Source organism: Chrysochloris asiatica, unplaced genomic scaffold (genome assembly GCF_000296735.1).
Source record: "Chrysochloris asiatica unplaced genomic scaffold, ChrAsi1.0 scaffold00198, whole genome shotgun sequence".
Taxonomy (NCBI): Eukaryota; Metazoa; Chordata; class Mammalia; order Afrosoricida; family Chrysochloridae; genus Chrysochloris; species Chrysochloris asiatica.
The window spans coordinates 4,204,805-4,232,373 of NW_006408716.1; positions in this window are offsets into that span (position 1 = coordinate 4,204,805).

A 27,569-nucleotide genomic window follows, 5' to 3' on the forward strand; every position below is an offset into this window, starting at 1 on the left:
CTGTTATTAAGGAGCTCTGGTAGTGTAGGGCTTTCTGCTCCCGTAAAGATTTACAGCCTCGGAAACCCAGTACAGGGTCGCTATGAGTTGGAACCGACTCCACGGCACATAACAACAACAACAACACATGCTGTTATTATGTTACAGTAAAATAAACAGTAGAATGAATACTTTCATGAGTCTTTGTGAATATCAATAAAATAAGCAAAATTCTGAAATTAACTAAAGAGTAGAAAGAAAATGCAACATTGGAAAGTGCCCATTTACAGGTACAATTGCATAGCAAGTTAAGGATTTCTGTATATATGTTCCTGAGTGATAATTGGTCTGAATATTCTTTTCTAATATATTTGTCTGTTTTTGAAATCATGATAAGAAAAGATTCATAAACTGAGTTAAATAAGTATTTCTTCACCCTTTATTTTCTGTAAGGGTTTTTGTAAGATCTGTAACATTTCCACTTTGAACGTTTGGTAGAATTCATTGGTAAAAAGAAAGATAAAACAACCTGGGCCTGGGATTTCTTTGTGGAAACTCCTTCCACTAAATTTTCCCATCTGATCTGTTATCCAACATGTTAATGTTGTTGTTGTTGTTAAGTATCATCCGGTTGCTTCTGACTTACAGTGACCCTGTATAAGGTTTAAAAGACCAGAGCAGAAAGTCTCATTTTTCTCCCACAGAGCAGCTGGTGGATTCAAACCACCGACTTCATGGCTGGCAGTCTACTTCTTATCCTGCAGAACCATAGTCTCCACAAATATACTGGTGTAAAGTTATTTATATGTTCTCTAATGTCTTTATATTATTTGTAGCATCTGTGGTGATAATAACTTTTCATTCTTTAATTTGTCTTTCTTTTTTTTAAAATAGCCTAACTAAAGTTTTACCAACTTCATTAACCTTAAAAAAAAAAAAAAAAAGACAAATAGGTAATAATTTCCTTTATTCCTTATCTCCTTTCTAATCCATTGACTTCTGATTTTTATTAAATCTCTCTTCTAATTAGTTTGTAGTAATTAGATAGCATAGTGGCTACCAGCTGGACGGTTAACCTCAGGGTCAGCAGTTTGAAACTACCAGCTGTTCTGCGGGAGACAGCTTTCTGCTCCTGTAAAGAATTACAGCCTCGGAAACCCTGTACATGGTCGCTATGAGTCAGAACCAGCTCCACGGCACATAACAACAACAACACCTATCTTGTACATAGTTACTTGAAGTGGTTTGATTTTCCTGATTTCCTTTTCAGAGTTTTCTTCATTAGCGTAGAGCGACCCAAATGATTTTGTATACTGATCAACCCGTACGAATGTACTATTGCCTTTTTTGCTTTGTGTTTTTTGTAGTGTTGGTGGCTTCTTTGTTCTATATTTTGAGCTAAATTAATTTGATTTAGAGATTTTCTTTTTGTTTTCTTCATTGCTACTGTCTTAGTGTTTACTGAGACCTTAAGGTGTTCTTCTTTTCCTTTGGTGAGAAGGTTTATTACCTTTCTTTAAGATTGTCTGATAATAATTTTATATTATCTTCCCAAGTTTTAAACAGTCTGTTCAGTCTTGGTACCATTTTGACTTCCTCTCCATTTTGAAGGTCTCCAACTGCGTCATTAGGTCTTTTTACTTTGTAGTTGTCATCATTTATACGTTGACATCTCTGGTTCACTGTTTTTATGGTTGTAGGTTTATATTCAGAGCCCTGACAGCGTAGTGGATTATGCGTTGATCTGCTAATCACAGTTCTAATTCATCAGCCGTTCTGAGACAGACCAGTGAGACTTTCCGCTCCCATAAAGATTTGCCTCAGAAATACTATACAAAGTTACTATGAGTCGGAACCCAACTCTATGACATGCAATAGCAGTTGTTGTTGTTGTTGTCCGGTGTGGCCTCCAAGGAGTACTCTGGCTGCACTTCTTCCAAAACAGATCTATTGGTTCCTTTGGCAGCCCATGGCACTTTTAGTATTCTCCTCCAACACCACAATTCAAAGGCATCAATTCTTCTACGGTCTTCCTTTTTCACTGTCCAGCTTTCGCATCCATATGAAGTTATTGAAAATACCTTGGCTTGGGTCAGACACCCCTTAGTCCTCAAGCTGATATCTTTGCTCTTCAACAATTTAAAAAGGTCTTGTGCAGCAGATTTGCCTAATGCAATACGTCATCTGATTTCTTGACTGCTGCTTCTATGAGTGTTGATGGTTGATCCAAGAAGAATGAAGTCCTTGACAACTTCAATCTTTTCTCCGTTGATAAGAATGTTGCAATAGCAGTAGGTTTATTTTATTTTTATCCTTCTGCATCTTGATTGGACTGCTGGTGTGGCACTGTGGGATCAGCACTCAAGTTCGAACAACAAGGTTGGCAGTTCAAACCCACAGCTTCTCCTCAGATACATGATTGCTATGAGTCAGAACCGACTCAATGGCACTTAACAACAACAACAACATCTTGTTTAAGGAGCTCTGTTAACATAGTGCTTTAGAATTTGGATTGTTAACCACAAGATCAGCTGTTTGAATTTGCCAGCGACTCTTCAGGATAAAGATGAGGCTTTCTGTCCCCATAAAGATTTACCACCTCAGAAATCCTATCCAGGGTCGCTATGAGTTGGAACCAACACCATGGCACATAACCGCCATCATCACATCTTGTTTGATTTCATGATGATATTGTCTCCGTCTCCAGTAGTTGTCTGCCATTGTTGGTTGTATGTCTGAAAACACCACCCTCTTAGCAGTTCTTGTAAGATTTGTCTATTTTTTACAACTTACCTTAATTTCTACTTAACTGGGGATGTCCTAATTTCACATTCATATTTGAGAGTCATATATAAGTCTTGGTTGGCAATTCATTTTTTTCTTTAAGGGTTTTGTATATGTCATCCCATTTCTTCTTCCCTATATGTTTTCTGCTGAGAAACCAAATATTAGTCTTATTGGTTCCCCTTTGTAGGTAACATTTAATTTTTTCTAAATTCTTTCATTGTCTGTGGTGTTGGGAAATTAGATTATACTACCTGTGTTGGTTTTCTTCTGGGATCTATTCTATTTAAGACTCATGGAATTTCTTGAAGGCATATCTTTGCATTGTGTCTAGCCTTCTCTTAATGTTTGGATGAATTTTCCAGTGAAACCTTCTGGGTCAGGATTTTTTCTTGTTGGGAGTTTCTTTTATATGAACTGTTCAGTTGTTTCTTTAGTAATAGGTATATTAGGAAAGTTTTCTTCCAATAAATTTTCAATAATTTACATGGTGATTTTTTTTGGGGGGGGCGTCCTACATAATTCTTAGACTTTCTTCATTTTTTTTTTTTAAAGCGGGAGAGTTGCTCTTTATTTTAATTGTTTCTCTAAAAAATAATATTAAGAGATTCATCTTCAATTTCAGGCTTCTACTGATTAAGTCATTTCAAGAAGTACCGTATGATGTACAACCGGTGGTATTGAAGGAAGAATTCCAAAATATGCCAAATTCATTAGGAAAAACAAAACTCTAAGAACTGATGGAATACAAATTGAAATCTTAAAAAAACATAAAGTGATATAGCACTGGAGGAGTTCATTCATCTATACCCAGAAATTTGGAGACGAATGAGTAGTATCATATCTGTCTAGGCGGGGCTGATGAAAGGCAATGCGGATAGGTCTCTTGTGATACAATAGTGAATAATTGTTATCAGGACTGATTGTGAGGGCTGGAAATGTAAAGGTAGACATTTTGTAACAAGGAGGGTAGTGATTAACTTTTCAGTCCAGAAGCAGAGGTCCCTGGGACCATAAAGGAGAAGAGTGGAGAGCAGGACCCTACCCAGAGAAGCAGTGATGCCTGAGATGGAGGCAGAGACAATGATGTGGAGAGATGAAGTGGCTGGGGACTTTAGACCCAGAAAGGGAGAGGGGCTGACGACCAGGGGGCAAGCATGCAGGGTATATATACCCTTTGGTTGGTTGATGATGCATGGAGGGATTGTAACCATGGCAATGAAATGATATACGATAAGATGAATGTAAAGCTAATGTTCTCCCATGTAATGCCTGCTCTGATTGGTGACCACTTTCATCACCAACAAGGAAAGTGAGGGAAAAACAGCAGTGAAGCTATGAACTAAGCCCTACAATGCTCAATAGACGCCTGTGAACCCAGATGGAGACCTGGTTGGCCAGCAGTGTGCCAAGTCCAGGGGACTCTTGGACCCCGAGTCAGCGACGTAGCCACAGAGGACTAGAGTGAAGAGTGAAGCGTCCAGCCGCTAAGAAGAGAGGGTATATACATAAGTACACCCACACTTGCAGATAATACCCACTTGACCTGATGAAAATATGTATCTGGAAGAGATACATATTTGAACTCATTCCAAAGGAAGGTGACCCCAATGGAATGTGGAAATCATTGAACTACATCATTAATATCATATACAAATAAAATCTTGCAAAAGACCATTAAACAGTGATTGCTTCCGTAAATCAACAGGAAATTTCCAGAACTCTTTAAAGTGTAACTGACCCAAGTCATGGTATTTTCAATTGTCTCATATGAATGTAAAAGTTGGATAATGAATAAGGAAGACTATAGACGAATCCATGTGTTTAAATTATGGTGTTACAGAAGAATATTGAAAGTACCTTGGACTACCAGAAGAGCAAACAAATCAGTCTTGGAAGAAGTACAGTCAGAATACTTCTTAGAAGCCAGGATGGCAAGGTTTCATCTCCTGTACTTTAAAAAATGTTGTCAGGTGGTACTTGTTCCTAAAGAAGGACATTATGCTTGGAAATGTGAAGGGTTAGCACAAAAGCAGTCCCTCAGTGAGATGGTTTGACAAAGTAGAAACAGAAATGCATAAAAAAATTATCTCAGATGTTTGGCCCAGTTTTATTTTTGTTTGTCACAGAAGTTTTCTCCAGTACCAGTTCCTCTGTCAAAATCAGAAGCTAAAGTCCCACTTTTTCTACAATTACCAAAGAAACATTATTAAGCATTAATTATATCCTCTTCCTCCATTGCTTAATACTCTTCAGAGACTTCGCATTGAAGTATAAAGCACCCTATAAAGTCATCATTAAATCTTCTTGTGAAGACTTGTGGAAGTAGAAATAACCCCTTCCTATTATTGTTTGTCACAATTTCTGTTTATTCCATTTGTGGTAATAATCATACTTCTAAATATTGTATTTATGTATTATGTATTCCTCCTAAGTGCAGGAGGTATATATTTCAGTTGGATACACAATTGTTAGGGAAGGATCAAATTTCTTTCATTTCTTTGGTATCTACTTTCCCAGAAATGAAAGGAAGCTTTAACATTTATTGAAACCATATTTGTAGGCAAAAAGTAATCTCAATAGTTTCTGAAAAATAATTTGATAAAACTAAGTATCTATTCTTGCTAAAACTCTTGTCAACCGGACTACTGTTTTTATTGTTGTTGTTAAGTGCCTTTGAGTTGGTTCTGAGTCAGTCGACCATCAATAGGTTTTCCAAGGCTGTAAAACTTTGCAAGAGCAGAAGCCTCATCTTTCTCTCACAGAGTGGCTGGAGCACTTGAACCACTGACATTGTGGTTCATAGTCCAGTGCTTATCATACAGAGTCACTGTGCTCCTCCTGGCCCACCATAAGATATTATAATATAGTCAATATTATTCAATGTTTGTATGTCAGCACAATCCAGTGTAATTGGAAGAACATAAGTGTTGTAAATTTTAGAACAATGCATACTTCCAAAGTAACGTTAGACATGAAATTCCCCCTTTTTTCTTGGAATATAGGGTAATAGTCCGCATTCTACATTCTGCAGCTAACAGAATTTAGTTATAATTCTGGTTTGCCATTTGCTTGTTCCGTCACATTGGTAAATTGTTCAATTCCTCCAACTTTCAGTTTCCTTATCTTTAACATGTGGATGATAACAGTAACCTCACAGAGTTATTATGAGAAAACAATGAGATGAGCAATTCATGCATAACTCGATGTTCAGGGTCTAGCAACCAAGTAAGAATATGGTCAATGTGAGATACCATCTTTGTTTTGTAATATTCCTAAGATGAGCTTTGATTTTGTGTATAAGAAACAAGTATATTAAAAACAAGTATTGCAAAGAGGAATGGAGACTGAAGAATTTTTAAATTCAGAATTGTCTGCAAATGCTGTCTTATATAATCTGTTCTCTCTTGCTTAAGCTTTCTGTCTCACAGTTTTGAAGACAGGAAGTCCAAAATCAGAGTATCAGCTATGTTTACTCCTTCTAAGGGTTCTGAGGGAGAGTCTTTTCCGTGTTTCTCAATTACCTTCTGGTGACACCTGCTGATCCTTAGCACTCCTTGATTGGTAAGTGCATACCTTCCACCACTGTCTGTTTTCACATGGTCTTTTCCTTGTCTGCCTGCATCACTTCTCCTCTTTTCTAAAACATTCCTCCTAGTGGATCATTACTCATCTTATTCCAGTGTGGCTTCATGTTACTTTAACTGATGACATCTTCAAAAGCCATTTAATAATAATAATGTTCACAAATACTGAAAGTTCAAATTTTAACACATCCTTTGAGGGGACACAATTGAATCTCTAGCAAACCCTTAAGAGAACACCAAGGCAGAGCTAGGAGAACATACAACAGTGTGACTGCCCATGTCGACAAAACTCTGACCCACAACTGCTGTCCCCTTTGTCAACTAGCCTGTGAACTGCAGAAAGCTGTTGCTGTTTGCCTCCTTATCCTCAGTCCCTAGCTTGTGACATGGTCCTAGGTACATTTTATTCATAAAAGAAGGTAGTTGCTGTTGTTGTTAAGTGCCGTCGAGTCGGTTCCGACCCACAGCGACCCCTGTATAATGTTTCTGAGGAGCACCAGGTGAGCTTGAACCGCCGACCTTTAGGTTCAAGCCAACTTTGCAGTCCAGCACATTAATGCACAGTGCCACACCAGGACTCCAAAAGAAGATAGGGAGGGGTGGAAAAGAAGAAAGAAGGAGTGAGGGAGGAGAAATAGAAAGGCATTTTCACAGCCCCATTCCATGACGTTACTGTTGTTGTTGTGTGCCGTTGAGTGGGTTCCGACCCATAGTGACCCTGTATAGGGTTTCCGAGAAGCAGCTGGTGAGCTTGAACTGCCGACTTTGCAATTCAGACTGGCTTTGCAGTCCAGCACATTAACCCACAGCACCACACCAGGACTCCATGATGTTACTAATGTTATTATATTGAATTTCCTGCCTTTCCTTTTTCCACAGCAGTTCTTAAAATAGCCTAAACCCATAATCCATGAAACAGAGAAAGAAATCAAATCAGAAGTAATATGGTTTTACTCTGACTCCCCTTTTGTCTCTAAGGCAATTTGAACAACTGAGAGACTGTTCCAAGTTGGGCAAAGTAAGTGTGTTTTGTCAGATTTGTGTGTGTGGTTTGGGTACAGGTCTATGTTTAAACCAAGCCTTGTAGAAGTATCTGGAAATCATTTGGGCTCACTTTTTCTGTCAATTCTCCAATATCCAGAGAGTCATACTCAGAGTATCACTTTATTTAGCTCCTCTTCTCCTTCATGCTTACCTCATGCTGCTAACTAAAGTCCTATTCATCAGTGGGAGTCCTAGTGTGATACTGTAGGATAAACACTGGACCACAAGGTCAATTTGAACCACAGGGTCACCAGTTCAAACTCACTAACCACTTCTCGGAAACCCTATACAGGTAGGTCAGGTGGCAGACTAAAGAACTCTGCCAATGCATGCGTTTACAGGTCAACTCAATGGCCCTTCACAAAAACAAGCAAATTCACTTAGTAAGAAGTTAATCTCTTTAAGCACTTAGATAATAGCAAAACTAGGGGGAGTTGTTTTGATAAATTTGAGCATAGGCTAAACCTGAGTTCATTGCAACAGACTTCCACCAAGGTACTTACAGTAAACCAATCACAAAAGTTTACTATGGTGTAATTAGCCTCGTCCTAGTATCCATTTTGCTCAATTGCAAGTGTGTGAATGTGAGTGAGTGTAAACGTATGCGAGTATGTGTTTATGTGAATGTAAGTATATTAGAATGCGAGCGACCATGTGTATGTGGGTGTGAATGTGCATACATGGGGTTGTAGATGTGTCTGTGTGTGTAATGGAGGTGGGGAAAGAGGGACACAGCAATAGAAGACGCTACATCTCTTCCTTTCCCTTCTCATGTTCTAGAGTATGTTAGACTGGGGAACTGTCAGAGGGTTAGAACATGTACAGTGTTACTCTCAGTTCTGAAAAGCTCTGCCCTTGAAGGTCTTACAATCCATCAGATAAAAACATCCCCTAAAACTGTTGGATTCTATCATATATAGTTTCGAGCTACCATATGTTATTTAGAGCCCTGGTGTGGCACTGTGGGTTAATGTGCTGGACTGCAAGGTCATTTTGAATTGCAAGGTCGGTGGTCCAAGCTGACCAGCCACTCCTTGGAAATTCTATACAGGGCCGCTATGAATCGGAACCGACTCGACAGCACTTAACAACAGAAATTGGCATCTTAGTTGGGTTCTTTCGAGGAGCAAAAGCAGTGAGACATATATGAACATAGGGAGATTTACTTCAAGTAAAGGGTTCAAACAACTGTAAGGGTGGCAAGTCCTCAATCTGTAGGTCAGGTGGCAGGCTAGAGACATCTGCTGGCTCATTGGATTACAGTGGCTGTTGAATTCAAAATCTGCTCATCATGTGACAGGTAGAAGATTTTGTAGGCTTGTGTCCCAAGATCTGGAGGTCAGGTGATAAGAACAGTGCAGAGTTGAGAGGGTATGAGTTCTGGGTTTTTTTAAATATCCTTTTATATTTTGAAAAGTGACCACACCCCTCAAGGAAACACCCCTTTCAACTGATTGGTTGATTACACCAGATCACATCAGGGACAGTGTTTACAGTATATTACCTTACATTGTATTATGGAACAGCAACTAGTCCAGCATCTGGCCAAAGCACTGAGAATCACAATAGAGCCAAATTGACATATAAAATGAGCCAGCACAGTTAGCCACCAACTAACTGTAGAAGAATAAAGAAGAAAGAGTTCTGTGTGTATTGGACTGCTCAAATGGATATTCTCGGAGACTGGAATCACTTTGGACCAGCAGAAAATAGTAGAAAGAGACAGCACGTGGGGTAGAAGCTTGAATGATGTTAGCTCAAGGGTAGGGAATGAGAGAGTGACAGGAATGAAGAAGAGTGGGCTGACCACTGCAGAGCCCCAGGCAAAGAGGGAAGGAAAGGCAGGTATAGAGACATTTGATCTGAGTTCCAAATTTGTGTATATTTCAGACTCTCTGCAGGTTGGGACATTTTCTCATTAAAGCTTTATAGTACAGTGACAGCTGTTTCAGAAATGTACTTTCATTTAATTCTTTCTATATCCCTGGATGACAGGTATTACTATTCCCATTTTACAAATAAAGAAACAGAAGTTTAAAGGCGGTTAAGAAACTTCTCTAAGATCTCTGGCAAAACCTGTGCTTTCACATCAGATCAGTCCTAGAAAACCTCTTCTGCTTGCCAGGTAAGCAACCTGAACTAGCTTTCCTATTCCATGAACAAAGGCTATTAACAAAGGTTCTGTAAAGTCCCTTCTTATTCCAAAGGCCTAGGCATACCAGCCAAGTCAACAGTTCAAAACTACCAGCTGTTCCGCGGGAGAAATATGAGGCTTTCTGCTCCCGTAAAGATTTATAGCCTTGGAAACCCTGTGCAGGGTCGCTATGAGACAGAACCAATTCCACGGCACATAAAAACAACAGGCATCCCAGCCAGGGACATGGGCAGAGGAACTAGTTAATGCATCACTGAAACATATGAAAATTGACGTTCATTCTTGTATTCAACAAACACTGATTTGTGGCTTTCTGTATATGATAGTATGATCTTCGGAATGGAGAAATTATCCCGTCAAATCCCAATTCTTTCAGCAACTGTATGAGTGTGCATGATTTCTTTAACATCTCTGAGCTTTAATTTCTTAATTAAGCAAATAGGGACAATAAAACTGACTTAAAACAGCTGTCTTTAACATTAAATGAATGATTGTGAGTTCTTTATTCCTTTAAATAAGAAACACAACACAGCCCTCCTCCTGATGTCTAAGATCCATGAATCCGGACTCGTCTGTTTTAAACCTAAAGGGACCTCATTCTGGTGGGCCTTCTGGCCAAGTTCTCTTTGAAGAGGAAAGAAACTCGATCATGGAACCATCCCTCATATCTCCAAGTGAGAGATGAACATCTGACTGAGTCAATCCCAGAGAGAAATGGTCTATGGGAACTCCAGTTGGGATTCAGAATCACCTTTGAGGCACTAACCCATGTACTCTGGGGTTACTACTGAGTGGGAGGGAGCCAGAATGGTAGGTATCACACCAAAACAGAAAAATGTTCAGAAGGCCAGGGAACTCCTCCTTGAAAAAACACTGAGCTGGAGATGTCAGATCGCCCCATGCCACAAGGGATCTCTAGGACCCCAGCACTAATGGCCAAATCATAAATGAATCAGATATGGTCAGGTGTAGTCACTGACAGGTGGTGTCCTCAAACCACATCTGCCCCAGGGTGGAGAGCTCTGGTCATTGTTAAAGAGCCTTTGGAGAAGCAGATAACTTCAGTTGTGGCCAGAGGCCAGCCTCTCTAAGCTCGGAGTATCTGCTCCTATAGGAAACAGCTGTGAGTATGGAGAGCCGCTAAAGAAGAAAAGCTCCTCTTTTTCTATTGAAGAGCTTCCATTGAATACAAGTGACGGAAGAAGGCTGTGGAAAGACTGGGAAGTGGTCTGGGGAGAAAAGCAGTGAGGGGCTTAGTAGGATGCATCAGCTCTTAGACCCAGAGAAATATGCAAGTGTGTAAGCATACCACTTCACCCAGCACCCTGAAAAGACAGCTGTCTCCCAGTCAAGTTGTAAGGATTTTCATTTTCTTTCCATTGAAGCACAATCCATACAGAAGGCCAAAGTTTTTAAAACAGTTTAAGTCCTTTTTTCTTCCAGCAAGCAAGGTTATATCATCTGCATACCACAGGTTGTTAATGAATCCTCCTCAAATTCTGATGCCGTGTTCTTCTTCACATAATCCAGCTTCTAGGATTATTTGCTCAGCATACAGATTGACTAAGTATGGTGGAAGAATCCCACCCTGGCACACACCTTGCCTGATTTTAAATCATTCAGTGTCTCCTTGTTTTGTTTGAATGGCTGCCTTATGGTCTATATGGTGGTGGTGGTGGTGGTAGTGTGCCGTCGAGTCAGTTCCAACTCATAGTGACCCTGTATAGGGTTTCTGAGGCTGTAAATCTTTATGGGAGCAGAAAACCTCATCTTTCTCCCACAGAACGGCTGACCTTGAGGTTCACAGCCTAACTCGTAACCACTATGCTACCAGAGCTCCTTTCTTGGTCTGTATATACAGGTTCCTAAGGAACACAATCATGTGTTCTAGAATGCCCATTCTTCTCAAGGTTATCCACATAGTTGAAAGTCTTTGCATAGCCAATAAAGCACAAGTAAACATCTTTCTGATATTCTTTGCTTTCAGCCAAAGTCTATCTGATGTCAGCAATGGTTTTCCTCATTCCACAGCCTCTTCTGAATGTGGATTGCATTTCTGGCATTGTTCTGTTGAGGTGCTGTTGCAGCAGTTGCTGACTTGCTTTCAGCACGATTTGAATCACATATGATGTTAATGATATTGTTTGATGATTTCTGCATTCTGTTGGGTCACGTCTCTTTGGCAAGGACCCGATATAAATCGCTTCCAATCAGTTAGCCACGTCTCTGTCTTCCAAAAGCTTTACTCCATTCACATCCTCATGGTTAACTCTATGTTGAGGATCTAGATCTTCCCCAGTCATTATTTTTAGTTTTAATCACACTGCAGACTTTTCAGATTGTGTTTCCAGACCGTCCTTCAACACACTGAGTCTGCCGTGCAGACTTGGGTTCATTTCTTTGCCACACCTCCTCTTACCCACTGGCTCTCCCATATGTGGCTTTCTTGCTCTGCAGGTATGGACAACCTGGAGTTCTAGGCCTCATGCCCAGACCAGACAAGGTTCAGTTGTAAGCGATTGCTCCACAAAATAGTAAGATAGGATGTTGCCTCCTACTCATCCACCATGGTTTTACACCTTCTGCAATGGATGAGCTGTGTGTGACTTTAAAAGTAACAAAACACAACCTGGGTGGTGGAGAAGTGTCCACAATTAAATGATTGGTAATTTAGGTGCTGTTCAACTGAACTACAATTACATTGCCCAACAATGAAAATGGACCCAAAAGGCAATCTTGGGTGTGTCTTTATCCCCGGCTCCCTTTGTACATTTCTGGGATTGTCTACAGGGAGAAAGGTTTGCAGCTGGAGGCACAGAGAGTCAGGATTCCCATCTAATTGTTTTTCTTCTCTCTTAGCTCATTTTTATTTTCTTCCTGGAATACTCACAAACAGAATTCAAAACTACCATGACCCAATTGTTTAACATATGCTGCAATTAGTAAAAGTGCATTTAGAAACAAATTGGTCCTCCCTTGCCACTTTTCTGGTAATGAGAGGGAAAAAAGACTAGGGAAACAATTACAGAGCAGAGAGCTGGACTCTGGTATCCACAAGGAGGAAGTTGCTGACCAACATGAGTCCGGATCTCCTTTTAAAGAAACAAACTCTATAACTTCCTTTCTGGAATACATCTCTTCTGGAAAGCAACTTGGCAATATGTAACAAAAGTCTTAAACATGTTTAAAACCACTGCTCCAGTAACTTGACTCCCAGGAATTTTTTGCAAAGAAACAGAAAACAAAAAACCTGCAAACCGTATTTATTGAGTTTTGATCACAACAGTGAAAAGTTGAAAAGACAGCATGTGGGAGTAAGAAATTATACCATTGTTGTTGTTAAGTGCTGCTGAGTCAGTTCCAACCATAGCAAGCCTGTGTACAGTTTCCGAGGAGCCACTGGTGAGTTTGAACAACCGAACCACGTGGTTCTCAGTCCAGTGTTGATCCAACAGCACCAAACCAGGAGTCTAAGAAATTGTAATAGGGACAAACAATGGAAAATTATGCAACTACCAAAAATGATGTTTCCAAGAAATCCTTAATAATACAAGAAGATGCTGCTGACAAAAGATTAAACCAAATACAGTCCATAAATTTAAAATTGTAGTGTTAAAAGTTGTATTTACCAGTTGATGTCTTCATCTAGTTCAAAAGCTTACTATAAATAAATGTTACTGTTGTTAAGTGTCCTTACAGAGTTCAACTCAAGGAGCTCTGGTAGCACAGTGGTTACGAATAGGGCTATGAGCCGTAAGGTCAGCAGTTCGAAACTACCAGCTGTTCCGCGGGAGAAGGATGAGGCGTTCTGCTCCCGTAAAGATTTACAGCCTCGGAAACCCTGTGTAGGGTCACTATGAGTCGGAACTGACTCCACTGCACTTAACAACAACAACAAGGAGTAGCTGGTGTGCTTGACCTTGTGGTTCAAACCAACCTTGTAATACAGAGCATTAACCCATAGAGACACACCAGGACCCCATAAATACATAAAACTTCTAAATAGTGGTCATTGCTAGATTTTGAACTCTGTTGTTAACTGTTGTCCAGTTGGTTCTCACTCATAGAGACCCTGTATAGGGTTTCCAAAGAGCCTCTGGTGGGTTTGATCCACTGACCTTGTAGTTCAAAGGGACCTCTCAGTCCAGTGTTAATCCTACAAGGCCACACCAGGACTAGTTAAGTTAAATAGCTCTTTTGTTATTTTAAGTATCTTGCAAATGGTTCAATTGGGTATATAATGCTTTCTTCCTTTTAAATAAAATGTGTTTCTTTCCCTGCCCCAGAGCATGACTTCTCCCAAGCCAAGAAAGATTGCCTAAAAGAGCAAGGGATCTGATCTCTGGTTTTTGGAACTGCAGTCCCCTGGTGCTGTGGGATAAAGTACTGGATTGAAAGGTCAGTTGAACCACAAGGTCATTGGTTCAAACTCACCAGCTGCTCTTTGGAAACCCTATACAGGGTCGCTAGGTGTCTGAACTGACTCAAAACCACTATTAAGTTACAATCCTGTAACTTAGGTTCTGCAAGCCCCAGTTCAGAAATTGCTCTTTGTGATCCACATAGCTGGTTCAACAGTCATTCAAAGAAGCTGCTTACAAGCTAGTGGTCACAGTGAACAAGAAGATGCCCAGTGGCAATGACATTCTTTTGTCAAATTTCTAAAATTTCTAAATGGGAACTGAAAGGACAAAGGTGACAGCTCCAGCCTCCAATTACTATGTTATTCAAAGTGAGGTTCCTAGACAAAAACATCAGCATCACCCAGGAAGTTGGAAAAAATGCAAATCATTGGACATTAGTCTAGATTTACAGAATTGCAATTTGCATTTGAATGTTAATACAACAACCTAGGCTAATTAGAGCAAGTCCTTGGCTGGCACAAATGATTGTGGCACTGTAGCATAAGCGCTGGACTCCTATCCCCAAGGTCAGTGGTTCAAACCCACCAGTTGCTCTTTGAAAATCCTATACTGGTCACTATGAGTCAGGAGCTCTGGTAGCATAGTGGTTACGAATCGGGCTGTGAACCTTAAGGTCAGCAGTTCGAAACTACCAGCTGTTCTGCAAGAGAAAGATGAGGCTTTCTGCTCCCGTAAAGATTTACAGCCTCGGAAACCCTGTACAGGGTCGCTATGAGTCAGAGCTGACTCCACAGCACATAACAACAACATGAGTCAGAACTGACTTGACCTAGACATCACTTAACAACAATAACACTAGCATAGTGGGTTCAGTGGTGTCGTAGAAGAAAGATCTGGTGATCTGTAAAGATTACAGCCAAGAAAATTGCTGTGAAGCAGATGTGGTGTATATCACATAGGACTATCATGAGTTGGAACAGACTCAATGATGGTTTAGTATGTTAAAGCAACCACAAAGGGAAGAATTAGATACCTGATATTTCATACTAGTTCTATAACCAAAACACCGCATGATCTTAACAAGTTGGGTCCCCTTGCTTAAGGAATAGAATAAGAAATACATAATTGTTATCATCATTATTATCATTCTACATGACAGTTGTACAGATCAAATGAGATAGTGAATACTTAATCTGCTACAGATGTAAGAGATCCTGGCACAGATGTGAAGATAAATTGTTTTACAGATGTTAGGAATCATTCTTATCTAGAATATCAATTATGTACTGATAGTTGGAGAAATGACAGTGAACAGACAGACTATGAAACTGTTCAGATTCCTAGGACCTGCAGCCTTACTGACACTGTGGGTAAGGTGTTGGGTAAGGTTGGTGGTTCAAACCCACCACCTGCTCCTGGGGAGAAAGATGAGGTTGTCTGCTCCCATAATGAATTACAGTCTTGGAAACACTGTATAGGGTAAGGTTGCGTCAGAATCAACTCCATGGCAGTGGTAGTTGTTGTTGTTGTTGTTTGTTGTTGGAGTTTTGAATCTCTCAATGAATATCAATAGGGACAGGTATAAGCAGTCTAAAACTAAAATTTCAGAAACTCATAACTTCCCTGGTATTCTCAGTTTCTCCCAATTCAGTGACACTGATCATCTTCTTGTTGTAAGCAACTTCTTTGAATGAGCCTTTGTTGGCCCCCTTGTGGCCTAATCCAGTAGGAGACCCCAAAAAGATCATCAGGACTAGAGTTCGATGCAATAGCAAGAGGTTTATTTGCCAACGCGCTGGGGTCCACCTTCACAGACTCCTAAAACAGGAGACAAAGGTGACCCCGACTCACTATACACACAAGTTCTTATAGGGTTTCAGGGGGCATAATTGCACAGCATTATAGATACAGTCTCTGATTGGTTGACATTTGGCAAAGTATGAGATGTTACAGTTTAACTGGTCATTACTGGTGGTCTTTTGTTCTTAGGCTAGGATAAGGAAAACATCTGGCATCTGGCCTTGGGTTGTTCTATTACTTATCTATGGCTCACTGTTGCTAGGGATGAAAGGATATTCTAAGGCAACATGAGCTGATTTAACACGTTCCTGGAACAGGAGGACGTGTTCAGGCTAATGTACAGAATGGAGTCTTTTTCTTGGTCCTACATTCCCTCTTTTACAAGAAGCTTGAATATTCCTACCCGTCTGGGTCAGCCTGACTGTTATGAGTTTCTCAAGGATTATTTTGACATTGGGGTTTTCAGGGCTGACCGATTGGCCTCATCTCTGGAGGGAACTGAAAACTGAGGCCTTGTCTGTCCAAAAGGCTTTTCTGAAGCCTGACTAGAGTTTAGTCAAGTAGTCTCTAGTTAGGCATAATCAGGTGGGTCCTTACACCTTGAACTAGCTATGTGGATCACAAAGGGCAATTTCTGAACTGGGACTTGGTGGTGGTGGTGGTTATGTGCCGTGGAGTCGGTTCCGACTCATAGTACCCCTGTACAGGGTTTCTGGGGCCGTAAATCTTTAAGGGAGCAGAAAACCTCATCTTTCTCCCACAAAACAGCTGGTAGTTTCAAACTGCTGACCTTGCAGTTCGCAGCCCGATTCATAACCAGTACACTACCAGAACTGGGGCCTGGAGAATCTAAATTACAGGAAGTTTGAGTGAATATACCCTCTCACTCCTCCAGGCAACATTACCAGGCAACCCATTCACCCTGGAAGCTGCAGATGAGTAATCTTTGCTAATTTTCTTCCATATTCAAGTGTTAGGAAGCTCTGCCTTGATGCCCTTCAATTAGGAAGTAGAAAATGTCTAGAATTACACAGGTTATCAAGCAAAGTGTCCAACTTTCTTGAACAGGGAAATTGATAAGAGACAAGTTTCCAGAAATGATTTACAACACTTTGACCTTGAACAAAGGCAGAAGGAAGATGTCCAAGGTTGGAAGAAATTTGACATTGAGAAGTAAAGTATGGAAATGATCCTAGTGAGAAGAGCGAACCAAGACAATCTAGCCTGTGGGTGGATGTAAAGACTGACGTCAGAGCAACAGCGGATGGAGACCCAGCTACTGTTTGTCTTTATATTTAGTTCTTAATAATTTAAATAAAATTAATTAGATCCGAATTAATTAATCTGAAAATTGGAGAAATCGATAATAAAGAAAATTTGCTCTAATAAATTTTGTTCTTAAAATTCAGAGTCTCTGACAATGCTATAAGTATTGCATTTCTTGGATTGTCATAAGACAGGATCTGAGTTGGTTTTTAGAGCTAAACTCACTAGCTGCCAACTGGAAGATGACAAATCCGAGTTCACCAGGGAACCGCTGAAGAAATGGCTACCAATTTACTTCAGAAAACTTGACCATTAAAAATCTTATGAAGTACAGTTCTAATCTGACACACCATACATAGGATCACCGTGAATTGGCATCAATGGAACACCAAAGGACACTGATCAGATCTTATACAGTCTGATTAGGTATTTCCTCTTGTTGTTGTTGTTAAGTGCCTTCAAGTGAGTTCTGACTCATAAGGAAACTATAGGGTTTCTGAGGACTTGCCGGTGGTTTGAACTGCAAACACTGTGGTTAACAGTCCAGTACTTATCCTACAGTACCATACATTTCTTGGAGTTCCATTATCTGTTTTCTGATAGAGGTTGTAAACTCAGATTCCTGAAGTGGCCATGGAAGGATGATACATATGTTAACGGATCAAAGGACAATCGGAAGTAGTATGGATGCTGGACCACCACTCATCTGTCAGCTTTTTGTACTGTGGTCGGTTGTGTGTTGCTGTGATCCTTGAAGTTATGTTGCCAGTAGTTTAAATACCAGCAGGGTCATCAATGGTGGGCAGGTTTCAAAAAAGAGCTTCCATACTGGAGCGACTGGGGACTCTAGACTCAAGGAGGGAGAGGGGCTGTGTGCTGGCATCTGGGGGTGGGGGGCAAGCTTGCAGGGTATACCCTTTGGTTGTTTGAATGAGTATATATTCCTGAGCGTTTTGGTGTACATCCAAAAAATCAAAGGGAATTGAAGCAAATACTGTTGAATGATGATGCATGGAGGGGATTGTAATCATTGCAATGAAATGAAACACGATAGGATGAGAGTAAAGCTGATGTTCTCACATGTAAACTATCACTCAATTCACAATAAAAACTTAAAAAAAAAAAAAAAAAAAGAGCTTCCATACTAACACAGACTAGAAAAGAGAGGTGGACCACTTCTGAATGATTAGCCACTGAAAACTTTCTAAATAGCAGTGAAACATTCTCTCATTTAGTGCCAGAAGATGAACACTTCTGGCACTCAAAATACAGCCAGAGAAGAGCTGCCTCCTCAAAGTAGAGTTGACATTAATGACTTAAATGGAGCAGAATTTGGGGGACCTACATTTGCTGATGGGGTGAGAAAAAACATCTTCAAACATTTGCTAATAATTATAATATAGGAGATACAAAGTATGAATTTAAGAAAATTGTAATTAGTTAAAAGCTAAATGGAACACATAAAGACTGATATCCTAAATATTAGTGAGTTGAAATGGACTCGTATTGGCCATTTTTAATCACACAGCCAAATATTTCACTATGCTGGAAATGTCAAACTGAAGAGGAATGGGGGGAAAAAAACCCACTACAAACTCATTTTAAGATCCATCTTGAAGTGCAATGCTCTCTGTGGTAGGATAATACACATATACCTACAAAAAAGAACATTTAACACAATTATTCAAATTTATATAAGAACCACTAAAGCCAGGGATAATATTGAAGAATTCTACCTACTTCTTCAGTATGACATGGATCAAATGTGTAAACAAGATGCATTGATAATTAATGATGATTGGAATATAACAGTTGGACACAAAGACAAAGGATCAGTAGCTGGATAATATGGTCTTCATGAGAGAAAGGATACTGAAGAGACACGATACCATTTTCAAACTCCAATGACTTGTTCATTGCAAATATCTTTTTTCAACAACATAAATGACATATGGATCTTACCAGATGGAACACACAGGAATCAAATTGATTACATTAGTGGGAAGAGACCATGGAGCAGAAGTTCAATATCAGCCAAAATAAGGCCAGGGGCTGACTGTGGGACAAACTATTGATTGCTTATATGAAAACTTAGGCTGAAGCTGAAGAAAATTAAATTGTCTTCACAAAATACAACTTTGAGTATATCCCATGTGACTTTAAAGACCATCTCTAGAACAGATTTGATATATTAGACATTAATGACTGAGGACTAGAAGATTTCTGGGATGACATCAAGCACATCATATATGAAGAAAACAAAAGACTATTAAAAATACGGGAAAGAAAGAATAGACAAAAGTGGATGTCAGAAGAGACTCTTGTTCTTGATCATAGAGGAGCTAAAGCATATGGAAGAAATGATGAAAGGAGCTTCACAGAAAATTTCAAAGGGTAGCTCAAGAAGACAAAGATATAAAATTCATATTATAATGCAATGTGCAAATACCTGGAATTAGAAAACCAAAAGGGTAGAACATGCTAAGGATTTCTTCAACTGAAAGAACTGAAGAAGAAATTCAAGCCTCGACTAGCAATATTGAAAGAGTCTATGGGCAAAATATTGAAAGACCCGAGGAACCATCACAGGAAGACGGAAAGAACAAACAGGGAACTGTGCCAAAAGGAATTGGCTGACGTTCAAGAATTTCAGAAGGTCGTATGTGATCAAGACCTGATCATACTAAAGGAAGAAGTCCAAGCTGCACTGGAAGCATTGGTAAAAACAAGACTCCAAGAATTGATGGGATATAAATTGATACGCTTCAACAAATTGATATAACACTGGAGGTACTCACTCATCAATGTCAAGAAATTTGGAAGACAGCTACCTGGCAAACTGAAACAGATCCATATTTGTGTGGATTCCAAAGAAAGATGAGCCAGAGGAATGCAAAAAGCATTCAATAATATCACTATTCTATGCAAGGAAAATTTGCTGAAGATAATTTTAAAACATTGAAGCTTTACATCGAGAGGAAGCTGCTAGAAATTTAAGCCAGATTCTGAGGAGGACATGCAATTAGGGATACCTTATCCCTAAAGCAAAGAATACCAGAAAGAAATTTACTTTTGCTTTATTGCCCATGCAAAGACATTTGACTATGTAGATCATAACGAGCTATGGAAAACATTGCAAAGAATGTTCTGTGTATTCCAGAATACTTATTTTTGCTCATGAATAACCTGTACATAGACTCAGAAGCAGTCATTTGAACAGCACGGTTTAAATTTAAAAAGTGTGTACAAGGGCTGTATCTTTTCACCATACATATTCACTCTGAATGCTGATCATATAATCTGAGAAGCTGCATTATATGAAGAAGAGCATGGCATCAGAATTGGAGGAAGACTCATTAACAACCTGTGATAGGACTTGAAATATTTACTGATGAAGATCAAAGACTACAGTCTTCAATATGGATTACACCTCAATGTAGAAAAAGTGAAAATTCTCACAACTGGACCAATGATAAAAAGGAGAAAAGACTGAAGTTGTCAAAGGCCTCATTTTACTTTTTTCCATAATCGATGCTCATGGAAGCAGGAAGATGATTGAACAGAATGTAGAAATTAGCAAACAATATAATTATATCACATAGAAATATACTAACTACAGGGATATTTTTATGAAAAATATTAAATTTCTGTGGTGGTAGTTATTGTTGTAGTTGTTATGTGTCGTGGAGTCGCTTCTGTCTCATAGCGACCCTGTACAGGGTTTCCGAGGCTGTAAATCTTTATGGGAGCCGAAAGCCTCATCTTTCTCCTGTGGAACCGCTGGTAGTTTCGTACTTCTGACCTTGAGATTAGCAGCCTGACTCGTATATATACAGGAATTGTGTCATCTCAAAATATGTGTTGAAATCCTAATTCCTGTACCTGTGAACAATATGCTGTTTGGAAATGGGATTTTTGTTTTGTTTTGTTGTAGTATCGTGATAAGGCCCTACCAAAGTAGAGTTGGTCTTAAACAGAATCTCTGGTGAGTTATGTATAAAATAGGATGGACACGGAGACAGACACAGGAAGATGCCAATAAAGATAGCTGCAACAACAAACCCTTGTTGTTGTTAGGTGCCCTCAAGTCTATTCCAACCCAAAGCAACCCTACGCACAACAGAAAAATTGTCTGTTGTTGGGTCAGCCTCACAATTGCTGCTACACTTGAGCCCATTGCTGCTGCCACTGTGCCAATCCATCTCCTTGGAAATCTCCCTCTTTTTCTCCGACCCTCCACTTTACCAAACACAATGTCATTCTCCAGGGACTGGTATCTCCTGATAATATGTCCGATGTATGAGAGACAAAGTCGGACCGTCTTGGTGTCTAAGGAGCATTCTGGTTGTATTTCCTCCAACACAGATTTGTTTGTTCTTCTGGTAGTCCATGGTACCTTACAAACCCTGGGATATCAATAACTGCTACAGATACTAGAAGCTGAAATAGACAAAGAAAAAACTGTCCTTAGATCCACTTGCACTCAGAATTCGGGCCTCCTGAACTGTGTGTGAGACTAAGTTTCTGTTCTTCAAAGTCACCTGTTTGGGGTGTTTTTGTTACAGCAGCACTAGTTAACTAAGGCACCTTCAAATACTGGAAACTCTTGAAAGGTAAGAAAACCTGTCAATCACATCTGTATTTTCATTCTTATAGAGCTGGCACAAAGTAAATGTTTGTTGAGTAAATTAATGAATGGATGAATGAATGCAGTAATTTTTCAGAATCTTATGCATCCAAATATAATATTCTGCTTAAGACTTATATCAAAATTGGTGAAAACTGACTGAATATTTATTTTTCACAAAGAAATCATTCAATAAATGCTGAAATTTGAGCTTTGAACACATACACACACACACACACACATACGAATAGAGGGGATGAACATCAATTCAAGACGCATGATCATCAGGGTTTTAGCTATTAATTGAGTCAGAGAATGGGTTAGTGTGACTGCCTGCTTTGTGGAATGAGAAAGGCCATGTTTAGCTAGAAACTGCTGAAGAGGAAAATTAGAAATAGACATTTTATTTTGATTTTAAGGTTTTATTTATCCATTAAAACAAATTTTGACCTAAAAAGTTTGACCCAAACTGCGAAAGCATTGATTTTGTTTCTGCTAGGAGCTGCTCCACAGCAATATAAATTTGTCTTTTCTTGCTAGAAAATGATAGTAACAAAAAACCCATTAGGTTCAATTTAATGAAAAAGATTTGAGGCTCACCTAATTTAAATCTCAAGAAGTCTGATGGCTGCAGGTGGATGGAGGGTTAAATTTTTAGCAGCAAGGCCAGTAGCCTCCTAGTAACCTGATATCAGCTGATCTTAGTTAAAGAGGGATGGCAGGGTTCGATGTTAACTTTGCCAAGGGTTGATCCATTCTTTTCCCATCTCTTCTCTTGATAACTTTCATTGTAACTAGCCTACCTCAGGCATTAGCTCTTTTTGAATTCAGAAAGTTCTCCCTAGATGTATATAGAATAGCTACTGCTTGGAATAAACCTTATGTTTCCATTTCTTTGAGTTTTGATTATTCTAAACAAGATCAAATGTTATTAATTTAAGAAATACTTATGGGCTGCTTAGTTTATGCCAGGCAATGTACATAGTAAGATTAAGTATTTATGATAAACAACCGCAGTTTTCAGCAAGCTGTAATTACAATGAAAGTAATGTTTACTTTCAATATATACTTTTTTAAATTATAGTATTCTGAAGGAAAGATTTGTGTTCAGGGTAATAGGAGATCCTAGCAATAAAAGACTCTTAATTCTTTTTTAGTATGTTTGTTTGACAACTGGCTATTTGTGCCTGATGTCTCTCTGCTTCAACTAAACCCCAAAATCTAATCATTAAGGATAATTAGGAGAACTAATTATTAAGGCTAATTGCAACTTTGAAGTTCAGCTGTGGTGCTGTAGGATAAGCAGTGGACTGCTGACCACAAGGTCAGCAGTTCAAGCCCACCAGCTGGTCCTCAGAAACCTTATACAGGTTTCTATGAGTCTGGACTTAGTAGACCTCACTGAATAACAACTGCAAATTTATTGCAATATGTAAGAGGATGACCTTTCAAAGCTCTTGGCAATCTCTTAGTCAAAATCTTGAATTTGTGGCAACCCGTCCTGAGCCCTAAAGTCACCTTTGCAAAGGTAGAACTACCCTTGTTCTGGGTTGATTTTGTAACTTCGCTTCAGCCCCTGACCACTTCTGCAAATGTCTGAAGAGATATCAGAAATGTCATGGGCTTACGAACCAAACCGAATCTGCCCTTCATTCAAATGCTTTGTAAACCTAAGCAAGTTGGTTTTGCTGTTGGAACCTTCATTTGTTTACTAGAAACATAGCAATGAAGTTGTTCAAAGTAAAATGAGGTGGCAGAAATCAAGTGGGCCTGGCCCATTCTCTGGGAGTGAGAGCTTGACAAAGGAACATTTTGTTTTCCTTCCCCAGAATGTAGATCTCTGTTCTTATCATTCTTCAGCTCCCCTTTTGAGATTCTAGTAATCTCTGCTTCTTTGCTCTTCTGTTCCAACCCAAATGTATAGATGGATAAAAGTACAGTGTTAAAAAGAATTAAGGGGCAAAGAAGTTGGGAGCAAAAAATTTAGGACAAGAGATCATTGCCTCCTCTTTGTACTTGTAAGGGCTCCGGAGACACACACTTTCTTACCTGTGCTGGATGCAGCTAGAAGGATGGAGAAGAAGGATGTCCTAGAGGGAACTGGAGACTTCAGAATTTTAGCTGCAATTGCATAAAATGAAAATATTTGAAATGGGTGCACAAATGCCCATTCATTATTGTTATAATCCAATACTTTATCTTCATCTTTTATTGCCATTAAATTAGCAATAACTTTGAATGCACCCGCTTTTAGTTTCTTCCTCTGTTAAGCAAGTAATGATCTATAAACAAACACTTGAATAACTGCTATTTAAAGGAACTTTTCTATCACATTGTAATATAAGAGTCCTTATAGCATGCAAATGAATTCACCATTGAATTTAGTTTTTGCAAGCAGGATATTCAAGGTTTCCATTTATCTGTCCTGTTTAGAGTCTTATAAATGGATATGTATTAGATTGTCATTTCTCACGTAATGAATTGCCACATTTTTAGCAGCATAAAACAAAACTTTTTCATTAGTTCACAATTCTGTGGGTTTTTAATCTGGAAGGACTCAGCTATGGTCTATAGTCAGGGTCTCACAAAGCTAAAATCAAAGTGCAGATGAGCCGAGGTCTTTGTTGGAGTCACTTGTGGGAAAATCTCCACTCCCATGCTCATTCAGCATAGTGGTTACAAATTGGACTGTGAACTGCAAAGTCAGCAGTTCGAAACTACCAGCTGTTCCGCGGGAGAAAGATGAGGCTTTCTGCTCCCGTAAAGATTTACAGCCTTGGAAACCCTGTACAGGGTCGCTATGAGTCGGAACCGACTCCACGGCACATAACAACAGCATGCTTATTCAAGCTGTTAGCAAAATTCAGTTCTTGTTAGCTTTAGGACTAAGATTCCCTTTTGTCTTCTTGAAGGTGTTGTGCCCTCCTTCAGGAAGCCAGCCACATTTCTTTTCGGTGGTCCTCCTCTTCTTCAAAACACCAAAGATACATTGAGTCATTCAGAGTTCACATTTTCTTAACTTCTGTTTTCATTGCTACAAGTCTGTAAATATTCTGGTATGCTTTTAAGGCTCACGTAATTAGAAAGGGGGTGGTGGTAGTTAAGTGCCACTGGATTGGTTCCAACTCATAGTGACATCATATGGTTTCTAAAGAGTGGCTGGTGGGTTTGAAACACTCACCTTTCAGTTAGCAGTCTAGTTACCATGCAGCACACAGAACTCCATGGTTGCATTGTTGTTCTTGTTACACATGCCTTCTAGAAGGTTCTGGTTCTTAGGGATCCTACACACAACAATTCTCACAATTCTTACGCAAGGGCCCATTGCTGCTGACACTATGCTAATCCATTTCCTTAAGAATTTTCCTCTTTTTCGCTGCCCCTCCACTTTAACTTTAACAACCATGACGTCCTTCGCCAGGGACCTGTCTCTCCTAATAAAATGTCCAAATATGAGAGACCAAGTCTCACCATCCTGACTTTTAATGGACATTCTGATTTTACTTCTTCCAGCATAGATCTATTTGTTCTTCTGGTATTCCATGGTACGTTTAATATTCTTCTCCAACGCCATAGCTCAAATGCATCAATTCTTCCACAGTCTTCTTTATTTATTGTCCAAGTTCACTTGCATATGAAGCTACTGAAAATACCATGGAATGGGTCAAGTGCACCTTAGTTCTCAAACTGAAATCTTTGCTCTTGAACATTTTAAAGAGGTCTTGTGCAGTAGATTTGCTTAATGCAACACGTGTTTAATTGCTTGACTGTTAGTTCCATAGGTGTTGAGTGTGGATCCAAGCAAAATGAAGTCTTTGAAGTAGAGTCCCCACTGAATAGTTTTTATCTTATATAGATGGGTCTGGTGAAAAGAGATGGGGATAAGATTCTTATGATTCAATACTAAGTAATTGTTACCATGACTCATTGCAACTGTCACAACTGTAAAGATTCAAATTTGGTAACAAAAAGGGGGGAGTAGTTAATCTTACAGTCCAGGAACAGAGGATCCTAGGACCATCAAGGGAGAAGAGCATGAGCAGAATGTGGAACCCTATCCAGAGAAGCAACGACATTAGAGATAGAGGCAGACGTGAGGACGTGGAGAGAGAGAGCAGCTGAGGACTTCAGACTCATGGAAAGAGAAAGGCTGAGTGCTGGCAGCCAAAAGGCAGGTTTATAGAATGTGCCTTTTGGTTGTTCAAACGATTACATATTCCTAAGTGTTTTTGTGAACATGCCCCCCCAAAAAACAACAAACAAACAAACAAAGAACCCAGAGGGAATAAAATACATACTGTTGAATGATGATGCACAGAGATTATAATCATTGCAATGAAATGATGCTTGTAAAACCAATGTTCTCACATGTAAACTATCACTCAATTCACAATAAAAAATTTTTTTAAAAAATGAAGTCTTTGACAATTGAAATGAAGTCTTTCAATTTTTTATCCATTTATCATGATGTTATTTTATTGCTCCAGTTGTGAAATTTTTGTTTTCTTTACCTTGACGTGTAATGCAAACTGAAGGCTTTGATAATCATCAATAAGTATTTTAAATTCTCATCACTTTCAGCAAGCAAGGTTGTTTCATATGCGTATTGTTGATGGGTCTTCCTTCAATCTTGATAACATGCTCTTCTGCATGTGATCTAGATTCTAGGATTTTTTTCTCAGCAAACAGATAGAATAGTTACGGTGAAAGGCAGCTACCCTGGCACACACCTCTCATGATTTTAAACCCTTCAGTGTCCCCTTCTTTTGTTCGAATGACTACCTCTTAGTCTATGTACAGGTTCCTCATGAGCACAAATAAGTGTCCTGAAATTCACAGCCTTGACAATGTTATCAAAATCTTGTCACTATCCACAGCCAAAAGCCTTTGCACAAGCAAAAAAGCACAAGTAAACATCTTTCTGTCATTCTCTGCTTTCACCCATGATCCATCTGACATCAGCAATGATATCCCTCATTCTAAATCCTCCCTATGAATCTGACTTGAATTTCTGGCGGTTCCCTTTCAATGTACTGTTGAAGCTGTTTGGGTGTTATCTTCAGCAAAATTACCTGGCATGTGATATTAATAGTATTGGCTGACAGTTTCTGCATCCCATTGGACCACCTTTTTTTGGAATGGGTATAAATATGGATCTATTACAATCAGTCGGCCAGTAGCTGTTTTCCAAATTCCTTGGCATAGCTATGTGAGTGCTTCCAGTGCTGTCTCAGTTTACTGAAATGTTTTAATTTGCATTTGATCAATTCCTGGAGCTTGTTCTTTGGCAATGCCTTCAATGCACCTTGGACGTCTTCCTTCAATACCATTGGCTCATGATTATGTTTGCCCTCTTGAACATCACCATTTATTTTGGTATACTGACTATACTCTGTGTATACCTTCCATGCTTTCTGCATCATTCAATATTTTGCCCATAGAATCAATCCTTCAACATTACAAGTTGAGGCATGATTTTGTCTTCACTTCTTTCAGCTCGAGAAATGCTGAGCGTGTTCTTCTCTTTTGGTTTTCTAACTCCAGGTCTTTGTACATTTCACTGTAATACTTTGTCTTCTCAAGCTATTCTTTGAATGTTTCTGTTCAACTCTGTTACCTCCACATTTATTCAATTTGCTTTAGCACGTCTACACTGGAAAGCAAGTTTCAGAGTGTCATTTGACCCAAGTGAAGGTATTTGCAACAGTCTCATATGCATATGAAAGTAGGACAATATATTAGGAAGACTGTAGAAGAATTGATGCATTTGAGTTATGGTATTGGAAAAGAATGTTAAAGGTACTATGGACTGCCAGAAGAACAAACAAATCTGTGTTGGAAGAAATACAACCAGAATGCTTCTTAGAAGCCAAGATGGACATACTTTGTCTCTCATACTTTGGACATATTATCAGGAGGGACCAGTCCTCGGAGAAGGACATCATGCTTGGTAAAGTGGAGGA